This window comes from Callospermophilus lateralis, chromosome 8 (assembly GCF_048772815.1).
Source record: "Callospermophilus lateralis isolate mCalLat2 chromosome 8, mCalLat2.hap1, whole genome shotgun sequence".
In the NCBI taxonomy this organism is placed as follows: domain Eukaryota; kingdom Metazoa; phylum Chordata; class Mammalia; order Rodentia; family Sciuridae; genus Callospermophilus; species Callospermophilus lateralis.
Window position 1 is genome coordinate 80634287 of NC_135312.1, and position 6079 is coordinate 80640365.

Below are 6079 nucleotides of genomic sequence, written 5' to 3' on the forward strand. Positions count from 1 at the left end.
ATAAATCAGGCTAGGGAGGAACTAACAGCACACATTGATTTTTCTTTTCTTTCTTTCTTTTCTTTTTCTTTCTTTTCTTTTCTTTTTTTTTTTGGCATTGGGTATTGAACTCAGGGGGTGCTTAACCACTGAGCAACATCCTCAGCCTTTTTATTTTGAGACAGATTCTCACTAAGTTGCTCACGCCTAAATTGCTGAGGCTGACTTTGAATTGTAATCCTCCTGCCTCAGCGTTTTCAGCTGCTGGGATTACAGGCGTCTGCCACCATGCCTGGCTTGATTCTGATTTGGAATACATACAGCCTTCTACAAAACCATGCCCCAGCACTGCAAGGTACTGCCACATATATCATATATAGCCCCATATATCAGTCTGTTGCTAGATGACCTTATTCAGGATTGTAGGGAAGATTGTATGGTAAGACTGGTGAATTCTATAAGATGGGCCCATTGCTGCACTTCTTATGAATATTCTTCTTTGTGAAGTAAATTCCATGATTAGAAGCAATGCTCTGTGAAATACCATGATGATAGAGAAGGCACTCTGGAAGTTCATGGATGGCAATATTGCATAGAAGAAGAAAATCTATATCTTGAGTGATCGTGTTTTCTGATAAGAACAAAAAGTACTGTCTCTTTCATGATGGACATGGTCAAATATAATTAACCTGCCACCAGCCAGCCATCTGGTCACTGCTGGGGAATGATACCAAGTTGGGGACTCACTATCTCTGTGGCTGTCAGATTGGGCAGTCAGTGGTGGTCATAGCTAAAATTTTTCTAAAGCTGTGCATAATCTGTATCCCTACTACCACGGGATTCTGCTTTGTTCATGAATTCATTGGGCAATGACAGTGGTCATTAAGGAAAAAGGATGATGGATATCCAGACAGATCATCCTATTACATAATTATCAAGTCAGCCTCTGTTGAGGTCACCCTTAAGTGAGCATGCACACGAGACACAAATCTCTATAGTTTTTGCCCATTCAGAAATGTCTCTCCATATACCCTCTTTCTCAAATTTCCTTCTAACCTTTTTTTCCAATTATGTTACTTCCAAGTTCCTGACCATCCAGCCAAACCACTGGTCACAGCTCATGAATGGGTCTGTCATTGCATGTCTGGACATTTCTCCTTCTAAATAAGGTGAACAACTAGATTCATTATTCAAAATGCTGCCCTTCACAGGATTTCCCTTTACAACTGTGCCTCAGTAATGTCCTAGAAAAGATTTATGGTGCTTTTACTGCCCACTTTCCTTTGATGCCCACACAATCATTTGTAAACCATGCCCAATTCTTTTCTCCTTTGTTAGCTGATTGTTAACTCTCCACTAAGCAATTGGTATGGGTTTGGAAAAAGAAAGTAGTGTAATAGGGGTGGGAACAATGGGTTTTGGAGTCACTTCTTCATGTGACTTACATGCACCTTCAGGGTCTCTTCTCCTATCAACTACTTCCATTTGATGACAGATTACTGCTGTGCATGCCCAACTATATGGTTCAGTGGATCAGAAAAAAGTCAGTCCGTGATGAGTAGTTTATGGCTCATAGTAATTTGATGGCCCCTAATTAAGTGTTAAGGCTCTACTGAGGCCCAGCAGCAAGCCAAAAACTCTTTCTCAAAAGAAGAATAGCTATCCACACAAGAGGATGTATTTGCTTTAAAATCATAAAGGCCTTTGCAACAATTCACCTATAGCACCCTAACAAAGGCTCAACACATTCTGATCACATTCTTATGCTATAACAAAATGTCATTCTGGTGGAAAAAAATGCATCACAGATTTTTTTTCTCTCTCTCTCTTTCTCTATCCCTCCCCTACTTTATTTTTTTTTTATAAGAAACCACATTTCACACATATCCTACTAAAAATACAGTCTCCTTAATTCTCAGGATCATTCTGTGCATAAAAGCCCATCTTTGTTTTAAGCTGAAACAAACCCTTGTGCTCTCTGAAACTAGATTCCAACCACAAACTTCTCCATAATTGGCTTCCTGCAAGGACCACCTATTAAAGCTCCCGATCTTGAGCTACATCTGGATTGCATATTCACCAGAAATGACTATATCATTGTCCTAATTATCTCATGTGGTCAGGGAAATGAATTAAATCTGAAGCAGAGAAAAAAAATCTTAAACATATGAAATAAAATATTTGCTCTAAAGACTCAGGAAAATATAATGCCTATATTGAGTTTTCTCCATTAAAATCCTAGAGGTAATCACCTCTGTCTAGTTCTTTCCTTTTATGATTCTGAAACTGAAATTCGACTTTTTCGCAACAGCCATTTCATCAAGATTTCTGAGAAATGAGTAGTCTAAAGCTGAGGTTTACATAAGGAAGGGGAAAACGCTGATATCCCACAGGACAAGGAACTAGAGGATTTCTCTAAACACTGTTACTTTTCACTGACTGAATACTATTGAAGGTAATCTGTTTTGTCCTACATTCAAAATGATTTGAGTCATATCATAGGTACACTTTAAGTCTAGAATTTTAAGATTATTTTATCATATCAGTCTTATCATTCTTAAAGGGGAAAATAAAAACATGTTAACAAGAAGTTTCCTTAAAATTCTTAAGGCATGGCCACGTAGTTTCATCAAGGAACTCCCCCAAATCTCCAAAAGCAACAAAATTTTTTTCAAGAATCCATATAAAGCAAAGTTTCCCAAGACTCTGCAAATCAAATACTGTCCATGACACTAGGTAAACACTCAATTTTTAATGCTCTTTATCAGGCAATAAATGCAGGTTTTCTTGAGATCTGCTTTAAGAACAAGGTAAGAGACTAATAAATGATTAAAAAAAACACTTAAGCTTAACATAATACATAAATATTGTTAAGTTGAAAAAGTGTAAAAACTAAATATCATATGCTGAAAATGAAGTAGAAACGAAGAGAGGATAGAGAGATATTTAGGGATGAAAGCAATTATGCAGCCAATGCATGTGAAAAATATCAACAAAAGATTGATAGCTAAGATTTTTATGATCCATAGATTTGAAATTCATATAATTTATAAAATGAAATAGTCCAGTGTCATTTTGAGACATTAGTTCATGAAATATTTTGTTTCATGCTAACATTATTTGTTCACATATTTTCTAATGTAACTAAAAAATATAATTTGAATTGGAAAATCATTTTACTAATTTTTTAATAAAATACCACTTACTTTTTGGAGAACAAAAATATATGCTACTTAATGTTAGGTATTAAATCACTTTATTAGGCAGTAGTTGAGGATTCTCAAGTATACATAAATTCAATAGCTTGCTGAACGTCAGATTACAATTCTAGGACAGATTTAGAAATGTAACAGTAGTGTCTTGATACCAGGTTGATTGTATTAGTAATTAGAATTAGTAATGTTAGCTTTGATGACTGTCGTTACAAGAACTTTGAGAATCATCAGTTTAATAGCAATACTTTACTATCAAGTAAAGACTCATAAGATTTACTTTTTGTCAAAAAAAATATTTTGGAATAAGTACAGATTCACATAAAATTGCAAAAGTGAATTACAGGAAGTTCCCACATATTCTTGCCAATCTTGCATAACTAAAGTACAATATCAAAACCAGGAAATTGACACAGAGCTTAACCATTTTTAGCAATGTGAATAGGTACTATGTGTGTCTGTGGGCCTGTCTGGAAATTCATCACGTGTAGTTTTATGAAATTTTCAGTGCTTTGTGTTATTCTACTGCTTCTGATTTCCATACTTTCTGATTTTATACTAGCTGTTAATCTTACTAAATTAATTTGTATGTGATGTTTCTTATCTTTTAAATTTTTTTCCACATTTTTTTTGGTAACTTAGAGTTGTACATAATGGTAGGATTTGTTACATGTTTGTACATGCACACAAAGTAACAGAAATTTGACCAATATTATTCCCCAGTATTTCCTCTGCCTTAGCTCCTCTCTCCTTTTGCTCTACACTCTTGAGAATATCTGCTTTCAGTATTTTGCCTGTCTTAGTTCCTCCCTCCCTTTCCTCTACTCTCATGATCTTCCTTCCGTTTCTTTTCCTTTTTCCTCTCTAGCTTCGACATATGGAGAGAACACATAACTGTTGGCCTTGTGAGTCTGGCTTATTTTACTTGAGGTTTTTTTTATCTTTTGTTGCTTTCAAGATTATGCCTTTGTCTTTAGCTTTTAACAGTATAATGATAATGTGTCAGCGTGGATCATTTTGAGTTACCCTGTGCATATTAATGTTTATCAAATTTTAAGAAATTTTCAGTCACAATATTAAAATATTCTTTTGGCCCCTTTCTTCCTATATTCTTCTTTAATTCCCGTTATGCTTATTTTGGTATGTTTGATTGTGTGCCACCGATCTCTGGGTCTCCGTTCATTCTTCATTCTTCTTTTTCTATTTTTTTGGAGTAGATAACCTCCATTATCTGATCTTTGTTGATTTGTTGTTGTTGTTGTTGTTGTTGTTGTTCTGCTTGTTTGAATCTGCTATTAAGCCACTGTGGTGAAATTTTCATTTTAATTATTATATTCTTCAACTCCATATTTTCTCTTTTTTAATATTTACCACCTTGTTGATATTCTTTGTTTGGGAAGATAGTTTTACTTCTTTTCATTGGTTCTTTAGTATCTGATTCAAAGTGTTTGAGTACTAAGTTGAACATTTAGTCTTCACAGGGCTAGTTTCTAGTGACTACTTCTTTTGTTCCTGTATATTGGTCACACTTTCTTGTTTCTATGCATGCCATCATTCTTTGTTGTAAATTGGATGTTTTAAGTATTAATAATGTGACAATCTGAAAATCCATTTCTTCTCTCTCTTGTTTTTCTTGTTGCTTTTGTCTAGCTACTCTCCTGAACTGTTTTCTTTGTTGTGAGTGAACTCTGAAACCTCTTCATGCTTAGCTTAGTAGCCAGTTCCTTCTTGGCTAGAGATTACTTTTAACATATGGAACTAATAGGTCTCCCAATTTTTGATAAGAGCTCTGTTTATGTGATGGAGTATGCCCTCAGCACTTCATGTATGCAGTTTATTCCACTGGCTTATGCTTCACTTCCTACAGAGCCTCATGATCAGCCAAAGGTGAGACTTGAGAACTCAGGTCTTTCCTGAGCATGTTCAGAACTCAGCACACCCGTGTGACTGTTGTAATTTGGATCTGGAATGTTTACCAAAGGCTCATGTGTTGAAATCTTGGTCCCTAGCTTGTGTTACTATCGGGAGGTTGTAGAAACTTTAGGAGGTAGGGCCTCATGGGAGAAACTAAGTCAGTGGGGTCATATCATTGAAGGGCATATCTTGTTCCTACCCTCTTCTTATCCTTCTTCTTTCTTTTTCCTGGCCAACATAAAATTAGCAGTTTTAATCTACCATGTACTCCCTATCAGGATACTCTGCTTTCCAAAGTTTCACAGTGATAGGGCAAAGTGACTAGGAATTGAATCCTCTGAACTGAAACCTATGAGACTAGGAGCCAAAATAACCATTTTCCCCTTTAAGTTGATTTATCTCAAGTATTTTGTCACAGCAACAGAGAGCTGTATAACACAGTGGCCTTTTATATACCCAAGAATATGTCAAGACTTCTCAAAGACCCCTAAGGAAATTTCATCCACCAGGTTTTTCTTTTAAAATTTTTGGTTAATTGTTTACCCCAATTCTTATTATATCAGTAAACTGTGAGGTTAAATAATTGTTGCTTGTTTATAACAAATGCCCCTGGAGAAAAAGGATGTTAACAGTGGATGAATTTTGATTTACATCAAATAAAGATAATTCTCATAAGTAAAAATTTTCAGGGAAATTCCAGATAGGTCAAGTAATGACCATTTTTTAGAAAACAAGGCTTTAGATGCTCTTTTTAGCCTTCTGTAGTCTGCCAGGCAGTTGACCGTGTTTAAGACTATTACCAGATCAGTGATGGAGAGAATAGAATTAAATGAAGAAAAATAAAATTCCACAAATCTCATCTCAATAAAACCATTTTTCTTGAATAAATTCACCAAGATGGTTGAAAGATTTGTTAAATTTCCAGGATTCTTAAAAGTTGATCTAGGCCATTTTTGCCAGTGTTCTTACTGCTT